At 37.8% G+C, this 20471-nt stretch overlaps 1 protein-coding gene across 1 annotated transcript in view; it reads left to right on the top strand.

The window, feature by feature from the left end:
* LOC100330501 (RALY RNA binding protein like) overlaps positions 1-20471 on the top strand; it is a 490398-nt gene that overhangs the window by 162688 nt on the left and 307239 nt on the right. Inside the window, exon 7 of the mRNA XM_073940982.1 lies at positions 17786-17873. The gene's annotated coding sequence lies outside the window, so the exon portion shown is untranslated. The remainder of the gene's footprint in view (positions 1-17785; positions 17874-20471) is intronic.

Raw genomic sequence — 20471 nt, 5'->3', positions numbered from 1 at the left:
GATATCACTGTTTCTCAGATACTAAAAAAACTATTAAAATAATCTAAGGCTGCCAACATTTTTACTTTTTACAACTTTTATTAAAAAATAATTGTTGTAAGTATTGTACCTTAAATTTGATAAATGTTTATTTATCATGATAATTATCTTTATTAATTATTATCAACAATTGTATAGTGATCACTCATCCTTATAGCCTATCATATTCATTTATTTAAGTTTTTTCTGCTTAGTCCCTTTATTAATCAGGTGTCGCCACAGTGGAATGAACTGCCAACTTATCCAACACGTTTTACACCGCGAATGCTCTTCCAGCTGCAACCCATCACTGGAAAACACCCATACAGTCTCATTCACACACATACACCAAGAAAAATTTAGCGCAAACACAAGGAGAAACTCCACCCAGAAATGCCAGCTGACCCAGCTGAGGCTTGAACCTGCGACCTTCTTGCTACCCACTGCACCACTGTTGCGCCCCCTATCACAATATCCATACATAAAAATATAAACAATAAAAAATATTAAACTGATTTCATAAGCCCTTTAAATACAATACACACATTGATTGTAGTGTTGCTGGTTTGCACATTAACTGAACCAGTATGAAATAGTGTAAGAGACTTCCCTTCAAATGCAAGCAAACACAAACATCAGCATAAAAGAGCAAACAAAGCGGCCTTGAAGGTATGAAGAAGACAAAGATCATGAAGTATCTTTCTGTCTCTAATGATGTCTTAGCAAATCGCTCTTTTCCGGCCTGCCACAGCAGTGAAGGGCTATTACAGGGCCGTCTGAATGGGAACATTAGCTCACAGATACAGCAATTAGCTTGATGATGGCGGACATAAAAGCCTTGGAGCGGAAACCGGCTTCGCGACACTTTATTTTGGCAGCTCGTCCTGCTTTTGTCGTGTCGTTCCCATGGAAATGTTGTGCTATCCGTTCGCCCGTTTGTTTACCTCAATTCCTTACATCCAATTATTTTACTCATCAGAATGTGACATCCGGAGTTATTTTGAGGAATGCCGCGTGTCACTGGCTGACTTCAATTAATCCCGCGCTCAGGAGTTGCTTTTCGCTCCAGTATTCTTTCTTCCTAATTAATTGGAAGCAGAATGAATTTGCGCGATCTGAATGTGGCACAGAGACAATAAATTGGCATTCTGCTGGGTACCTGAAGAGGGTTGAAGGAGGAGGTTCACTGCATGAGCAACAGCAGGACAGAGGGAGAACAGTGCTTCTGCAGCTTCTAAACCGCAGCTCGTTTATGTTCATGTCATTGTGTTGATTGTTAAAGAAAGTCACCTTCGTTTGACTCACAGCTTTGTCCTTGAGATTTTGGTTACAGGCAAAAACTTTATTTAATAAAACCATGTGAGTTGTTGTCTATACTAAAATTCTAAACTAGAAAAGTGTCTGCTAAATAAATAAATGCAAATTTTATTTGCAATAAATAAAAAAAGCTTTTTTAAATGAAGTGAAGTTTATTCATAAACTAATTTCAAGAGGATCACATGCTTATGATTGACACGGCTTGCCCTGAGTCAAGCTAATGAACGAACCACCAATCAGGCTATTCCTAACCCAGTATAAATAACCAAACGCCCTACCTTTAGTCATCTTCGTTTTGAAGAATCCCCCCTTCCACCCCTTCTCCTCCTCTTTTCTACAGGGCAGCACGGCGGCCCAGTGGCTAGCACTTTGGCCTCACAGCAAAAAATGCCTCCGACTTGGGTATCCACCCAACCGGTCAGCATTTTCGTGCGGAGTTCATGTTCTCCCCGTGCTTGAGTGGGTTTTCCCCGGGTCCTCCGGTTTCCTCCCACACTCCCAAAAACATGAGACTAAGTAAATTGACTAAACCAAATTAGCACCAAATTCAATTCTGTCTGCAACACATCACCTTAGCAATTCTTACGCAGCAGGAAGGGGGGGGGGGGGGTTCTCGAGTTCTACCCGAGCCAAACTCCCCTCTTGCCAGTCCCCAGCATGCCAGTCCCTTTAATAATCTAGGGGTCACCACAGGGGAATGAACTGCCAACTCATCCAGTATATGATAGATGCCCTTCTAGCTGCAACCCATCACTGGGAAGTCAATAAGAATATAACAAGTAAAAAAAAAAAACGATGGCACTGGACTAATACATTGTAAAACAAAATTATAAATAAAATATTATTACATATAAAAATGATTAAAATTTCATTTTATATATATATTACTCACTGGCCATTTTATTAGGTATACCTGTCCAACGGCTTGTTAAAGCAAATTTCTAATCAGCCAATCACATGGCAGCAACTCAATGCATTTAGGCATGTAGACATGATCAAGACGATCTGCTGCAGTTCAAACAGAGCATCAGAATGGGGAAGAAAGGGGTTTTAAGTGACTTTAAATGTGGCATGGTTGTTGGTGCCGGTATTTTCATGCACAACCATATCTAGGGTTTACAGAGAATATGCAGTGAATAGCAGTTCTGTGGGCGCAAATTCCTTGTTGATGTCAGAGGAGAATGGCCGGACTGGTTCCAACTGATAGAAAGGCAACAGTAACTAAAATAACCACTCGTTACAACCGAGGTATGCAGAAGAGCTTCTCTGAACACACAACACGTCAAACCTTGAGGCGGATTCAATTAAATTCATCTTTATTTCTATACCGCTTTTACAATGTAGATTGTGTCAAAGCAGCTTCACATAGAAGATTACATTATAATTGAAACAGTGTCAATACAGTTTTTAGAATTGAAGTTCAGTTTAGTTCAGTTCAGTGGGGTTTAATTTTCACTGCTGAGAGTTCAAACACTGAAGACCTAATCCATCGATGCGCAGCTCCACAAGTCTTGAACCATGCAAACCAGTGGCACAAGCAGCAAAGAAAAAACCTCACCAATTGGCGAAAGTGAAGGATAAAAAAATTCGAGAGAAACCATGCTCAGTTGGGCACCACCATTTCTACTACAGCCAAACTTCTTGTGCAGAGCTGCAGTCTAGGCGCTGGAGGCTGGAGAGTGCTAGACGTCCATCGGGGAGAAGCTGCAGGTGGGAGAGGTCAACAGCTGGTGTTAAGATCGGCTACAGCTGCAGAAGACCACACCGGGTGCCACACCTGTCAGCTAAAAACAGGAAACTGAGGCTACAATTCTCACAGGCTCACCAAAATTGGACAATAGAAGATTGGATAAATGTTGCCTGGTCTGATGAGTCTCGATTTCCGCAGCAACATTCAGATGGTAGGGTCAGAATTTGGCATCAACAACTTGAAAGCATGGATCCATCCTGCTTTGTACACTGTAAAAAAAATGTTGTCCCAACACAAATCGATTAAGTTAACTTAAATTAATAAATTTCTGTAAACTGCACTTAAAAAAAATTAAGTGGTCCTAATGAAATCTCAAGAATTGTGTTATTTCAGCTCATTTTAAATAAGTAGTTTGAAATAGCAAAAAAGTATACATTTTTGAGTGTATTAATGGTTCAGGCTGCTCCTGGTGGTGTATTGGCCTGGGGGATTTTCTTGGCACACTTTGTGCCCATTAGTACCAATTGAACATTTTGTCAATGCCACAGCCTACCTGAGTATTGTTGCTGGCCATGTCCATCCCTTTATGACCACAGTGTACCCATCTCCTGATAGCTACTTACAGCAAGATAATACGCCATGTAATAAAGCCTGAATCATCTCAGACTGGTTTCTTGAACATGACAATGAGTTCACTGTAATCAAATGGCCTCCACAGTCACCAGAACTCAAGGCAATAGAGCACATTTGGAGTGGGGTGGAATGGACAAATCTGCAGCAACTGCGTGATTCCATCATGTCAATATGCACCAAAATCTATGAGGAATATTTCCAGACCTTGTTGAATCTATGGCTTGAGGGATTAAGGCAGTTCTGTAGGCAAAAGGAGGTCCAACCCGGTACTAGTAAGGTGTACCTAATAAAGTGGCCGGTGAGTGTATATGAAATATTTTATATTTACTGATTAAATAACAATTAAATATACAATATATGCTTAAAATATTTACAGTCAGTTAGATAAAGCATAATCTAGAAAAAAATACTGTCGGCACATGGCTAATACAATTCAATTTAGCTGTTTCCTGTATTATTAACTATATATTCACTTTTTCGAGTGAATGTACATTTTTACACACCAGTGTTTATTTTTTCATTTATAGCTGAGGGAGACATGAAAAAACATGGATTTGTCACAAATAGAATTTAACTTGTATCTAAAAGCTTTCTTTGAATGCTACCGAATGCAGAAATCAGTGCACTGTGTATTATATGAAAAAAAGCATCTTTCACTGTAGTCTGTTTGTGTGTTGATAGGAAAATCATGTTTGCATCCATTTGACCCCAGCATGTTAAGCCGCCTCCTTTTGAATTGTATAACCAAAGTGAAGGTGTTTCATATAAAGGAAACCCCACTATCAGCACGCACATATACACAGATACATGTTAATGTAGCATAATCCTTAATCCTGTCAGGTAAAGAGTGCAAATCCTTTTACATATGACAATAGCGATAAGAGCACAAAACATGTGTATAAGTGAACTGTTGAGTTCTGGGAAAACAAGTGTAAATATGTAGCTCATTATTGAAGTGCTTCACTGCCGGATGAGCGTAATGTTTGATATTTGGTAATAAGGACATATTATGCTTCTTTCATAACATAAATAATTTACCTCTTGTGTCTTCAGAATGTGTCTGTGTAGTTCCAGCTCATAATACCACCTGATCATTAATTATAGCTTGTGAAATGTGCCCCCATTTTGGATGTGAGCAATAACATTTTTTGTATGTGTCCTTTAAAATGCAAATGGGCTGCTCCATTCCAGAAGAGTGTGGTGCTTTTACAGGTTTAGCCTAGTGCTTTGAAATGTACATTTTTATTTGATGTTTGATGTAATCTCAACCAAAACATTAAGAGAGAGTAGGGGGTGTCAGGGTTGGGGTTGTCTTCGGCCGAAGTGACGAAAGGGGGGGGATGGTACATATGTTTTCTAGCAAGATGCCGCCCTGGGCAATCGCACACATTGCCTATGCCTAAATCCATCACTGTCAAAAATTGTGCAATTCTGAGTGTGCTTCACACAAGTGAGTGGGATTGACAAACCACCTGTAGAAAACACTTGCGCTGCAAAAAAAGCTTTTCTTACTTAGATTTTTTGTCCTGTTTCTAGTCCAAATATCTAAAAATTCCTAAATCAAGAAGCATTTTTTAGACAAGCAAATCATATTGCCTTGTTTTGAGAAATATTATACCAATATTAAGTCAGTTTTTCCTTAAAACTAGCAAAATAATCTGCCAATGGGGTAAGCAAAATAATCTTACGTCAAAAGAAAAAACAAGATTAATTTGCTTACCCCATTGGCAGATTATTTTGCTAGTTTTAAGGAAAAACTGACCTAATATTGGCATATTATTTCTCATGATTTGCTTGTCTAAAAAATGCTTCTTGATATAAGACATTTTAGATATTTAGACTAGAAACAAGACAAAAAAAATCTAAGCAAGAAAAGCATTTTTGCAGTGTGGATGTCAGGAGATTCATATATATATTTTTGTAAATCCCACAACAGACCATTTGTATTTTTATATTTTATTTCTTCTTCAAGGCCTATGGCTGCTTCCCAAATCGCCTACTACTCAGTAGGTACTGCATTTGAATTTAAACGTGCTACTCGACCCTTAGAAAAGTATGTTCTGTATAGCATGAATGTAAGTAGGATGAATGGAACTCAGACATATTAAATTTTGTAATGATCACACAACCTACTTGCATCAGTTTCATCGCTTTACTCCCATTCATGAATTCTCTTGTGGTGCATCATGGGATAGCGTAGCATCTATTGGATGCGCACTTAAAAATATCGCCGGAAGTAGTAGGTCATCTTGCATACTGTTTTTAGCGTACTATATACTGTAGTATGGAAGCTTTCGATTTTAGATGCAGTACACTATTATGTTTTTATTTTGGCCTCATTTTGGCCTTCGGTCCAGTGTTTTTAGGAAACGAAACTTGCCTTTATAAAAATGCTGTCGTTTTCAGTGTGGACTGTAAAAATGGAGGCTTTCGAAAACGATGATGCATTTTAGTCATGTGACAAATTCAGCTATCATGGTGGACAACATTAGCTGTGTCCTAAATGGCACACTGTGCACTTATGCACTATGTACTTAAGCACTTACACACTCAACTCAATACTTACACTATTTATACTACAAAATATCGTAGAATAATGCATAAGTATGCGATTTGGGACGCACCTATTGTAAAGTTGTTTTGAATGCAGTTAATAATTAAAGATTAATGTCAGTTTGTACACGAGACACAGAACATTTACTGGGAGCTATTGTTTAGTGGTGGAAACAGATCACGGTTGAGGCATTTTGCCGCTACATTTCAAAGAGATGGAAAGTAAATAAATAGCAGGCGGATATAATGCTGTCACGGGCAAAGAAGAGATGAACTCAAATGCAGAGAAAACAAAGTCTTTATTCAAGTAGAAGGTCTCAGGAAAAGCAACGAAACAAAGGTAGCCCAGTTGGGTAAACGCTGGGGAAGCATCAAGGAAAAAACTCCACTATAATGGGACGCTCGCTCACTGGAAGTCCTGGACACAGATACAGGGTGAGTAACAGAATGCTTCACACAGACACATAAGCAACAACATACTGACAAACATGAAGGGAAATGACGTGCTATAAATGGGGAAAAAGGGAATGAGAAACAGGTGGAAAGAATTAGCCGAAATGACTGGTGTTCCTGTGACTGCAAATAAAAGCAGGTGAGAAAGGTGATCTGTAACACTAAATAGAGGAAGGTAGCAAGAACGCAAGGTACGGTGACAAATGCTGGTAAAAACGCCTTACATCTGTGCGCATGTGTTGTACATAAGTAATAGCATTTTCAGTCATTTTAGTGTGGATGACGGAAATAATTGAAATTATGGCATGGACATACAGTAGATAATTTTTACACAAAAATGCCATTTTCATATGTATCTGGATTGATGTAGACATAGCCTAAATCTACAGCTGCTAAAGTAACGAGGCATTTCACTAATTATAATAGAAGTAAATTTAAATATTAAGATCTGAGTGGATTGTTTCTGGACCAGTTGGCATTTCTGTGTGGAGTCTGAATGTTTTCTCCGTGTTGGCGTGGGTTTCCTCCAGGCGCTCTGGTTTCCCCCACAGTCCAAAGACATGCGCTATAGGTGAATTGGATGAACTAAATTGTCCGTAGTGTATGTGCCTGACTGAGTGTGTGTGGTTCTTTCCCAGTACTGGGTTGCAGCTGGAAGGCCATCTGGTGCGTTAAACATATGCTGGATAAGCCGGTTCATTCAGCTGTATCGACGGCTGATTAATAAGGGACTAAATGAGGGGAAAAAGAATGAGGATTGTTTCTCCACATGCTTGCTAAAAAAGTTTAAGATCTGGGTTGTACTTTTTCACGTTTTCTGGGTTGTACCAGATTACAGTACTTAAATATAGAACAAGTCATATTTTCATGAGATGTTGCCTTTAAGGGCATTGAAGGAGCTGCTGTGGGCGACTGGCCTTCAATAGGAGGAACGCTGAGACTTTGCTGGAGTTGTCTTTCATCTCGCCGAGCAGCTCAGCATTCGTTAGTAATGGTTAGATTTTAACAAGGGCTGGAAAAGCTAGAGCGAGAGAGAAAGTGAGCGACTGTAACCTCTATAAACTTAACTCCAGCAGTGCACCCCTAGCATATTGCAATGAATAATATAGTGGGTTAAAATCAACTTAATAGTATATGTTCTTACAGCAGGTGAACTCAGCGGACAACAAAACAAGAGTGGGTTTGTTCATTTGGTTTCTGTTATTTGGTTCCAACTTTCAGTATAATCTTGGAATTGGCAAAAGTGCTGCAAGACCAGTTGTGTTGCTTTGTTGTTAGAATTAGCTTAAGTGCACATTACAATATTTTTTTGACATTTTATTGACTACTTTAAGATCACTAAACAACAAGATGTATAGAAAAAAATACAATTCAAATATTTAAACGTCATTCAAATTTAAACAAGATACTAAAATAGTTTTGTTGATTTCTTTTGAATAGCTTATTAGAATTTAAATGTATTATCTTTCTACTCCTAAAGATGTTAGGCGACCAAACTCTTATTTATTTTTTTAAAATAAATATTAAATAAATATATCTTATTTAAATATTTAAAATGATATATGCGTTTAATAAAGCTGTTTTCTTTAAATGCACAAACAATTATTGACTATATTCACAGACAAATGGGTAAAAGTATTCACTTTCAACTGGGGTGTACTCATTAATGCCGAGCACTGTATACATTCACTGGCCACTTTATTAGGTACACCTGTCCAACTGCTCGTTAACGCAAATTTCTAATCAGCAAATCACATGGCAGCAACTCAATGCATGTAGTCGGGTAGACATGGTCAAACTGAGTTCAAACCGAGCATAGAATGGGGAGAAAAGATGATTTAAGTGTCTTAGATCGTGGCATGGTTGTTGGTGCCAGACGGGCTGGTCTGAGTATTTCAGAAACTGCTTATCTACTGGGATTTTCATGTACAACCATCTCTAGGCTTTACAGAGGAAATATTCAGTGAATAGCAGTTCTGTAAGTGCAAATGCCTTGTTGCTGATCAGAGGAGAATGGCTAGACTGGTTTGAGCAGATAGAGACAAAAGTAACTTAAATAACCACTCGTTACTATTGAGGTCTGCAGAAGAGCATCTCTGAACACACAACACGTCCAGCCTTGAGGCGGATGAGCAACAGCAGCAGAAGACCACACCGGGTGCCACTCCTGTCAGCTAAGAACAGGAAACTGAGGCTACAATTCGCACAGGCTCACCAATATTGGACAATAAAAGATTGGAAAAGCGTTGCCTAGTCTTATGAGTCTCGATTTCTGCTGCCACATTCAGATGGTAGGGTCAGAATTTGGCGACAACAACATAACAGCATGGATCCATCCTGCCTTGTATCAATGGTTTAGGCTGTTGGTGGTGGTGTAATGGTGTGGGGGATATTTTCTTGGCACATTTTGGGCCCATTAATACTAATTGAGCATTGTGTCAATGCCACAGCCTACCTGAGTATTGTTGCTGACCATGTTCATCCCTGTATATGACCACAGTGTACCCATCTTCTGACTTCCAGCAGGATAACGAGCCATGTCATAAAGCACGAATCATCTCAGACTGGTTTCTTGAACATGACAATGAAACCACTGTACTTAAATGTCAGTTTGGCAGGGAAAAGGGGATCCAACCTGGCACTAGTAAGGTGTACCTAATAAAGTGGCCGGTGATTGTGTGTGCAGTAATGTGCAAATGCTTTAGACCAACATTAAATCATTTTTTACTGATGGTATGATGTACTTTATGACACCCTTTACCTCAAAACCAGTCATAAGTGTATATTTTTGTCATTTTATTAATTGAGATTTTATGCAGGGTGAATAAGCTATCTTTCAGTTGATGTATGGTTTGTTAGGATAGGAGAGTTAGGGTAGAGTTTTAATTATTTTAGTTTAACTGTAAGAGACAATGTTGGAGAGAGGCTGTTGGCTGGTTTGAGCTGCATTTCTACCAGTGTTGTAAGCAATACTGTCTGAATTGATGGACTTGCGAATGATAAAAAGTACAGACAGGTTTTAATCCATTATGCCATTCTTACTGTAAAGGACTTCAGTGGTAATGGTTTTCATTTTCAGCATGATAATGATCTGCTATTTGCAGTGTAATCCTGTTTGAAGAAAGAAAACAGCTGGTGAAACACAGACAGTCATGAAATGGCCTCCACGGGGTCCTAACCTAAATATTATAGAGGCTGTATGAGATCATCTGGACAGAAAAAGAAAGATAAGAGACTATCAACCTAAAGAAGAACTCTGGAAAGTGCTAAAAGAAGCCTGACATTACACAGCACACTATTTCAGAAAATGTCAGGACAATTAGAACAAAGCAGTTCAAGCTGTGCCTGGTGCCAAGGGAAGACACATTAAACATTTGCTTGAGGAGAAAATGTTGTGCTGTTGTTTTTCTTTTCAACATATTTCCTATATTTTCTTTTTGTTTTTAGTAAAGAGACTGATTGATTATATATAAGCAAATATTATTATATAAGCCAACAAAACTGGTATAGTGGGACTTTTGCACAGTACTGTATATATTACAAAACAACACAAGACATTTATTATGTAAAACATATTTTACATATACTTATAGCACTTACCCATTAATATTCTAATATATATCTTTACTTTTTTACTATATTCAGGGCTCTTTCTGCTCTAGGCATTTAGCTGTAGCTATAGTCCCCCCAACAATGCTCAGTCTCAGTAAACCAGCTCAATTAGTTTGACATGTGAGGCTGTGACTGTCTGCTCGGTCAGGGCTGCTGATGTGCAGTGTTTTTTTCCAGTATAAAGAGAACGTGTGCTTATTTTACCAAACCCTCGAGACCGACTCGGCTCTCTGTGATTCCAGACAAAATCACTGAAGAGTCCTGCGCATCCCATCTGAGAACATGTTGGTCACCATTAGTCCTCAATGTGCGCAGAACTGCTGGAAAATGCTCAAATCAGTCCCTTAAGGATTTAGTGATTCTGCTCTTGCTAAATTTAAAGCAAATTCAAGTAAATGCCACATAATGTAGAGGTAAAAAACTACAGTGTGTTCTGAATCGATCGCTAAACCTTAGTGTTTAACCTCAGAAACCTCACAGTTTAACCCGCTCCTGCTGAAATGTTTGATTTCACTTAAACGTTTTAACCTGGATTAAAACGTACCAGAAAAGAGTGTTTTATTATTATACTACATGCTTTAATGACCCATATGTTTCATAGTGAGAATACAGAAGAAAAAGCTACTCAAACTAGGTGAAGATGGTGATTTGGTGCACTTGGTATTTATATACAGTAGCCACGAATGTAAATCCACTTCATTATGCACAGAACTATTTGCTTCTTTAAATCACTTCTTTAAATAATTTTGAGTTATTGACTATCAAAGTTTTTGCATTCCATAGCAAACAGTATGTGTGTAATATTTGTTTGTTTTTTTAAACAAAAAGTATTAAAATGTGAAAAACTTATAAAAAAAACATCCTATAATGTAAATAAGTTGTCATTTAATAAGAAGAATTAGAACCTTATAATTCTGAGGTGACGATTTGATAAATACATATTTGGCATGATTTTTCTTATTTGAAAGAGTTAATGTTCAGTTGTTGTTGTTGTTTTTTAGTCTTGATAATTTACAGAGTTTTTATTTATTTATAATACAGCAAGGTTTATAGGGTTAAGCGGTAAAACCTTTACTTTTTTATTTTCTTCGTCGCTTTCAGTGTTTTTTTTATATACATCACCTATTTTCCTTAAAATATTTCCAAAATGATGTTTAAAAGAACTATGAATTTTTGACAGTACCTCCTGTTATATTTATTATTCTAGAAAAAGTTTTATTTTTTATTTTGGCTAGAATAAAAGCAGTTTTAAATATATATATATACAATGTTAGTTATACAATGACTTATACAATGTTATACAATAAAGTTATACAATGACTTGCCTAGTTACCCTTACTTGCATATTAACCTAAATGATTAACTTTATTTTATTTTTGGTATAATAAAATTATATTATACACATTTATATATCTTTGCATTTTGTTAAAGAGGTGGTCTACTACGATATCATATATTTTAAACTGTAGTTGATGTGTAATGTAGCTGTGTGAACATAAATAACATCTCTAAATGTAAGACGCTCAAAATTCAATGCAAATGGAGACATTGGCTTTTACAGAGTTAGCTTAGCAAAGCCTACAGCGAATGAAGTTTGGGGTTAATGAGATCATAAATCCTTTAGGTTACATGCATACACCCTGCTTACACACCAAGCACAAAGGGGCGTGGCTAGAGGCTCTGTAATGTTACAGCAGAAAAAGCTAAAATGCCGTCCCAAACACTGCTTTTCCACTGAGCTTGTTCAGTTTCTGTATTTGGGCTTTCTAATGACACGACACAAAGAGAGAAGTGATTACAATTTAATTTAAATTATTTTCCAGAGAGTTATAAAAAGATATAGCTAGCATTTGACAAACGACAGCTTCCAGAATCTCTCTCAGTTCAGTGCTGGATTCGGCTAAAAACTCCTCAAAGAAGGAGCAGCTCCAACCATAATTTTAGAAGCTGTGGATTGTGAGCCAAAACCTGTAAGTGTTTTTATTTGCTAAAATTGATCTATTACATGCATAGTTTCTAGCATTAATGGTATGTTGTAAACAAGGATGTAAACAACAAGAAATGCTGTTTGGCACCGCTAACATTTTAGCTACAAATTCATATTTATCAGTCAAAGCGCTGTAAACACGTACAATCTTCAGCAGAGCTGCAGTGTCTCTCTATGCAGCCCTGCGTTCTACATCTCAAGTAACACATTTGCAAAGATATGTAAATGTTTTATATTACTTACACATGCCTATTCTAAATATATGTGAAAGACACTTGTCAGGTTTTATTTTAGAAAGCAGGAATGAGGTTTAGCTGTGTCCTCTTCATTTTCTGTCTGATTCAGGCTCAAACTGATACGGCTAACAGCTACTCTGACTGACAATATTTACACAGCCGAGGCAAAGCGCATGCTAGTAGTGGCGTGACGCTTTTCCTGGTGACGTGGAGCTGATTCGCGAATCACAGCACTTTATGTTAGCTGACCAATCAGAGCCTCTTGAGGGCGGGCCTTTCAGAGAAACTAGGAAATATGACAGTCATTTTCATGTTAGCTGAGTAGCTGTATACAATCAAAGTTCGATATATGAAAAAATAACGTGATTTATTTATTTTTTTATAAATGAAACATGAGCACACATTGCTTTGCATCTTTTAAACAACCAAGCCTTAAAAACACTCTGGACCACCCCTTTAAAGTCTGTCTAACGCCTCAAAACAGATTAAAACTCTAACAATTAACAAACATCTAAACAAGTTCTCAAAATAAAACACAGGAAAGGAAATCACCTTATTATTCTTTACCCGTCTTCAAGATCTTTGAGAAAATCATCACATTGTGAAGTCTTCAACAGCTCATTCTCAGACTTAACACTCAAGAAGTGAACTTACTGACTGTAAAGCAGAAATAAGTGAGAATGTGTGAATTGTTAGAAAGTGAATGAAAATCCCTGTGAAAACCTGCTATAAAAAGACTCAAGAAAAGTAATCCTTACATAATTTTCTACGCTTAATAAGGTTCTTAGTTCTTCACAGCACCTTAGGTTTCTTCTGTCTTTTATGGAGTTCTCAAGGAGCCCTGATTCTTGACGATGAATGTTTTTTCTCTCGCATAAGGTTTATCTAAGATTCACGAAAAATATGTAGGAGTAATAAAAGAAATAATGCATAATATAATATAAATCTATATTTTTAAACGTGGTGCACTTTTAGATTTAAACATCTGCTGGATATTTTCATTTACTTAGAGCTGTGTTACACACTGTATAAAAGGTCACTTAAAAAAAAAACAATAGTAATTTCACAATTATTTTTGAACCTGGAGTATATAATAAAGAGGATTTTAAAAGCGTTTGGCCTCAGTTTCTTCTCTATTGGGTGTGAGAAGCAGGTGGCTCTCTTTCTCTCTTATGTGATGCTTTTGCTCTTGTATCCTCGCAAATTCCTCCACTCATTGTCAGTGAGCTGTAAACGATGCCGGCACGCATTTCATCCCATAAATATTTATCGCATGGAGCATGAGAGAAGCTGAACGGGGAGAAAGTAAAAAAGAAAGAGATGAAGTGATGCTGGAGGAGTGGTAGAGAGCGAGCGCTGTTGGTTTGTCATGCTCGGATGGGCCGGGTGTCTGTAATTACTGCGCTGTGAGAGAGATGAACCGGCCACAGCCAGATGGCTCCAGACATCAGGGGGCCGTGCATTTCCACATGCTCGCCTCACACACGCGCCGTCCGGCATTATCCAAAACAAATTGGACTGAGTGTATGGGGTCAATTAGGAAAGCAAACACTAGGCTTTCTTCGACAGATCATCTGGGTTAATATCGTTTAATCCGAACAAGGTTTTTTAGCGTCAGCGTTTGTTCAAAATCGCAGAAACATCTTAGAATTTCTTGTGTTGTTTTTGAGTTAAAAATGTAAACAGATAACAACATTGTTAATTAATTTGTTTAGGTTTAACATAAAGTGTTATTTAACCTCCAGTTAAATTGTCATTGTTTTGTATTTTTTTACCCAATTTCTGTTTAATGGAAATAATTTTTTTTCACACATTTCTAAACATATTAGTTTGAATAACTCATTTCTAACAACTGATTACTTTTATCTTCACCATGATGACAAACATAATATTTGACTAGATATTTTTCAGGATACTAGTATTCAGCTTAAATTGACATTTAAAGGCTTAATTAGGTTAAATAATTTGGGCATCATTTAAGGTGGCCGGGAAGTGCAAAACACTTTTACAAAGCTCGAGATAAATTTACATTTTGGATTTTTTTTTACCTATCATAAGCCACAATTATATAAGAGAAAATATTTTACCAAGGATAAAACAAATTTACATTAAAAAAAAATAATTAACAAGATGCAAAACACTGTTAACACTCTCCAAACAAATTTACAATGACAGATTCTTTACGGAAAGGGAATGTACCACACACCGGAAGTGATGTGGTGAAAAGTAATGTTGTCATTGGTGCTGAACTTGTTAAATTAGTGTTGTGGAGTACATGGTGTAAATACAGTTTAAGGTGACCGAACATGGACTGCGGGCGAGGGTTGTTTTATCCGATTTGTGGCAAACAAATGAGCATCTTAATGTGGTTTTGCTTTACGTGTGGTCGGTGTTTGGAGTTTCTAAAGGAGGCTGACTAGAATTAAACACCAGGCATACTGCATCAATGGGTAACACTTTACAATAAGTTTCATTAGTTAATGTATTTAATAACATGAACTAATCATGAACAACACTTGTACAGCATTTATTAATCATAATTGAATATTTACTAATGCATTATTAACATCCAAGTCCATGGTTGTTACCATTAGTTAATGCACCATGAGTTAACATGAACTAACAATGAACAACTGTATTTTCATTAACTAGCGTTAACTAACATGAACAAATACAGTAGTAAATGTATTGTTCATTGTTTGTTCAAGTTAGTACTGTAAGTGCATTAATTAACATTAACTAATGAACCTTATTGTAAAGTGTGACCCATCAATGTGTTCAATATTTTAACGAGGGCCACTCACACGCTGTAATCATGGACATGATGTCAAAACTACACAGTGTGATCATCTGTTGAGGACTTTTAAAAGTAAACTGAATGAAGTCTGTGTTACGGTTTAACTGGTGTCCCTGTTAACTGGTGACCCTTTGCAGATTGTCAGATTTGTCACATTTTCACAGCAACAAAACATGCCCATACCGAAAAAATACTCTTATGACTTTGTGTCAGTGTCATTGTAAACTTCATTGATTGGAATATTTGTGTGGCAGAACATTATATAACTAAAATTAATGTAAAGAAATAACAATAAATGACATGTCATCAACGGGATTCAAACGCAAGTCAAAAAGTTAAACACGAGTATCAATAAACCTATCTAACTGAGCTATTCAGGTCTACATGTTGAGGTCGGTTTGGATATTTTTATCAGTCAACATATGCTGCGCTTTGGTTGTGGACTCGTGTTAACTTGTTTTCATAGACTCGTGTTAACTTGTTTCCATGTATTCGCGTTTCAGAGTTTCCACATACTCTCACGCTGATACTTTCTCAGAATAGCTCAAGAATGTTTTAGTAGGTTTTAATAGTTTCTCCTATTTAATTCTGTCTTATCATAAGTAAAAATACTTTCCAAAATGTAAATTTATCTTGAGCTTCGTAAAAGTGTTTCACACTTTGTAATGTTGTTTTGCACTTCCCAGCCACTGTATGATTTGGACCAAGAAGGCATACATACAAACAAAAGCAATACAATGGGTTACATACTAAATTACCTCACAATACCTGTACTATAATCATTTCACAATCACTCAATCATCCAAAGTTACTATTCAGATAAAGTGCTAACACTACCTGTCGTCGATCACAGTTGTAAGAGCTACAAATAATAACTTGACATCTAGTTGATCATTTGGGAAAGTGGCAGAAGGTAGATATTTCTCATGAATCATCTGTTGAACTGCATCTCAATCATCACAAATACTGCAGAAGACCTACTGGAACCCTCATGGATACAAGATTCTCACAGAAATCAGTCAAGTTTGATGAAGGAAGAATCATGGTTTGGGGTTACGTTCTGCCCATTACACCACAAACCACAGGAGAGGGCAAATTCTTCAGCAGGATAGCGCTCCTTCTCATACTTTAGCCTCCACATCAAAGTTCCTGAAAGCTAAGAAGTTCAAAGGTGCTCCCGAGTTGGCCAGCCCATTCACCAGATATGAACATTATTGAGCATGTCTTGGTTAAGATGGAGGAGGCCTTGAATGTGAATCCAAAGAATCTTGATGAACTCTTGGAGTCCTGCAAGAACACTTTCTTTGCCATTCTAGATGTCTTTACTAATAAGTTATTTGAGTCATTGCAGAGATGTATGGATGCAGTCCTCAAGCTCATGGGAGTCATACACAGGGCCGGAGCAAGCTAAACTGCCGCTCTTGGCAGAGGACGATCACGCCGCCCTCAACCCCAATGTGGAAACAAAAGTGACCGGTTATGAAAATGAAGTGAGGTGTTGCGGACCTCTATTCTATGCGCGGATATAACTGAGCACGCGCGGCTGCTGAGGGAGGGAGGTGTTGCAGACGCTGCCCTCTCTATTCTGCCGCCCCTTTGCGCAGATATAACTCAAGACTCGCGGGTGTCGCTGACCTTTATTCTAGTGCCCTATGCGCGCATATAACTGAGGACACGCGGGTGCTGATGGAGGTGTCGCTGACGCCGCCCTCTCTATTCTGTCACCTATGCGTGAATATATCTGAGGACACGGGTGGTGAGGGAGGTGTCGCGGACATAACTAAGGTAGCGGGTGGGAAGGGAAGTGTCGCGGACACCGCCCTCTCTATACTGCCGCGCTAGGCGGCCGCCTAGGTCGCCTCTATGGACGCACCGGCCCTGGTCATACACAATATATTTTGTCCACTGCAACATGACTTTATATTCTATACTGGACATTATTTCTGTTAAGCGACAAGACGTTTGTCTAAGCAAAGTCAGACCTTACTGTCCTAATTAAATAATTAAAAATCAAGATATTTTATTTTTGTAAAATAAGCATAATCAAGAGGCCTTTGCTTTTCATATAAGCCATTTCTGATACCACATGATCAACTAGAAGTCAAGTAATTGTCTGTTTTTCCGAAAATAGGCGACAAGACTTTTGTCAGGTAGTGTATTTTGTTGATAATTTCTTAGTTCTGACTATTTTATAAAATAATGATTCTTTGAAAAAAGTAATCCACTTATTTTGTTAATTGATCTTTACTGAATAAAGTGAATAATTCAATAAAAGAGTTTCTGACCCAATTGTATGTCATTCATGGACAGTGAGAACTAATGAAATATTCAGCGCCGCTAATGGAGATTGATTCAACTGTTTATGGGCTGTTAAAGAAGAAAATTACAAGCCTTATGTAGAAGAGCTCTGAAGACTTAACTCCTCCAGCACAGTTAGCTGATGCTCAGATAAAGATCTGTCGCTTTCTTTCTGTTTTTTTCATTTTCAGAATGGAGAAATCTCTGACAGCTCCTGCCCATCATGCATCACTTTGTTGTGACGGATGAAGAACTCCTGCATGTTCTCACACAGCGCAGGTCAGACACTCACGCAACTCATCACGAATGATTTATTCTGTGAAATTAATATGCACTTCTCAATATGCAGGCTTGATGATTTGATGATGAGTTTCTAAGCACGGTCACATTGAAAAAACAAATGAGCCTGAACAGCGAACAGAGATATTTAAGAGTCTGTTCAGGAATTACGTTTCGCTGGACTCGTATACTTTAATAATCTTGTCCCCTTTTGCCAGAATCATTCTAGTTTTATTCATAAAGTAGATCTCAGTGAGAGTAACTACATCCCTACTGGGCATTTCTGTAAAACCGGTCAAGTGAATCATGGGAAAGCCCCTCGCATGGGGTTTTAATGATGAACTATGTCCAGTGTTCATTATGCAGGGTAATGCTATTCATGTAGTCTTCTACATGAGCTGATATTATGGCTTGCATGAACTGACGAGTGCAACTGCATAAATGGTTTAATATTATTCCAGCAATCTACAGATAATACAAATTTGGAAGGCCATATTAATACATTACATTTAATACTTTTAAAATAGGTTCAGTTTCTGACACACTATAGTAGAAAACTGTCTCTAACGCATAATTAGAATAAAATGGTTCAACTCTACAGTAGGCTGCATTTGAACTAAACATTGTGTGTTTCAGAAGACTCTGGAGAACTTTGGTGCCAGTGGTTTCTAGGCCAAAGATTAAATTAAATAGACAACAGTCGTTTCATACTGTATGTGAAACCATAATAACTGGAATAAAATTGTTTACTAAATTGCTTTAAATGCATTTTCTAGAAAAAATGGCCCATAATAGGTGAAATACTGTTTAGCTTTTATTGAGTATGTAATATATCTATGTAAAAATGAAAGGGTAGTGCCCTTTTGAAGTCTTTATTAGTTTGTTATTCTCATTTAGTCTTCTCCATTTTTCTTTCATACTGTGAATCAACAGCCCAGATTGGTGTTTTGTCACCAATGCTGTTGGAAGTGGTGTTAGTGAGGCCAGCAGGGGGCGCTCAACCTGTGGTCTGTGTGAGTCCTAATGCCCCAGTAAAGGTGAAGGGGACACTATACTGTCAGTGGGCGCCGTCTTTCGGATGAGACGTTAAACCAAGGTCCTGACTCTCTGTGGTCATTAAAAATCCCATGGCACTTTTCGTGAAAGAGCAGGGGTGTAACCCCGGTGTCCTGGCCAAAGTCCCTCTATCGGCCCTTACGATCATGGCCTACCAATCATCCCCTTCAACTGAATTGGCTCTATCAGTGTCTCTCCACTCCACCAACAGCTGGTGTGTGGTGAGCGTACTGGCGCCGTTGTCCTGTGGCTGCCGTCGCACCATCCAAGTGGATGCTGCACACTGGTGGTGGTGTGGAGAGACCCTCCCTCATAATTGTGAAGCGCTTTGGGTGTATGGCCATACACAATAAATGCGCTATATAAATACACATTACATTACATTACCTTGTGGACTAAATAAGTAGAATTCTGAGTTCACGTAAACAATGCGAACACTACACACATACTGTTCCGAAGGCAAAATTTGCATCGCACAGAGTGTATATACACTACCTGACAAAAGTCTTGTCACCTATCCGAGTCTTAGGGACAACAAATAATAACCTGACTTCTAGAAGATCATTTGGTTTGAGAAGTGGCTTAAATAAAAGGCAAAGGCCTCTTGATTACGCTAATTTTACCAGAATAAAATATTATCATGTCTTGATTTTTTAATTATTTAATTAGGAGAGTTAGGTCTGACTTTGCTTAGACAAAACTCTTGTCTATTATGAGAAATAATGTACAGTATTGAATATAATATTGTGTATGACTCCCATGAGCTTGGAGGACTGCATCCATACATCTCTGCAATGACTCAAATAACTGATTGGAATGGCAAAGAAAGCGTTCTTGCAGGACTCCCAGAGTTCATCAAGATTCTTTAGTTTCATCTTAAATGCCTCCTCCTTCATCTTACCCCAGACATGCTCAATAATGTTCATTTCTGGTAACTTGGCTGGCCAATTCTGGAGCACTTTGACCTTCTTTGCTTTCAGGAACTTTGATGTAGAGGCTGAAGTATGAGAAGGAGTGCTATCCTGCTAAAGAATTTGCCCTCTCCTGTGGTTTATAATGTAATGGGCAGCACAAATGTCTTGATACTTCAGGCTGTTGATGTTACCATCCACTCTGCAGATCTCTCGCACGCCCTCATACTGAATGTAACCCCAAACCATGATTTTTCTTTCACCAAACTTGACTGATTTCTGTTAGAATCTTGGGTCCATGTGGTTTCCAGTAGGTCTTCTGCAGTATTTGTGATGATTGGGATGCAGTTCAACAGATGATTCATCAGAAAAAATCTACCTTCTGCCACTTTCCCAAATGATCAACTAGATGTCAAGTTACTATTTATTGCTCTTACAACTGGGGTCGACGACAAGACTTTTGTCAGGTAGTGTATAGTAGTCAACATTTGTATTGAATCAAAACCTCTAAAAAATTCTAAAACTATTCAACAACATTGATCCTTGACAATTTTGCTGACTACTGTAGTTTATTTTGGGCTTAAAACAAAATAATCTTCACTTTTGTTTTGGTCAGACTTAATCAGAAAAG

Source organism: Danio rerio, chromosome 24 (assembly GCF_049306965.1).
Source record: "Danio rerio strain Tuebingen ecotype United States chromosome 24, GRCz12tu, whole genome shotgun sequence".
Taxonomy (NCBI): Eukaryota; Metazoa; Chordata; class Actinopteri; order Cypriniformes; family Danionidae; genus Danio; species Danio rerio.
This window is presented reverse-complemented; position numbering and strand designations above follow the sequence as displayed.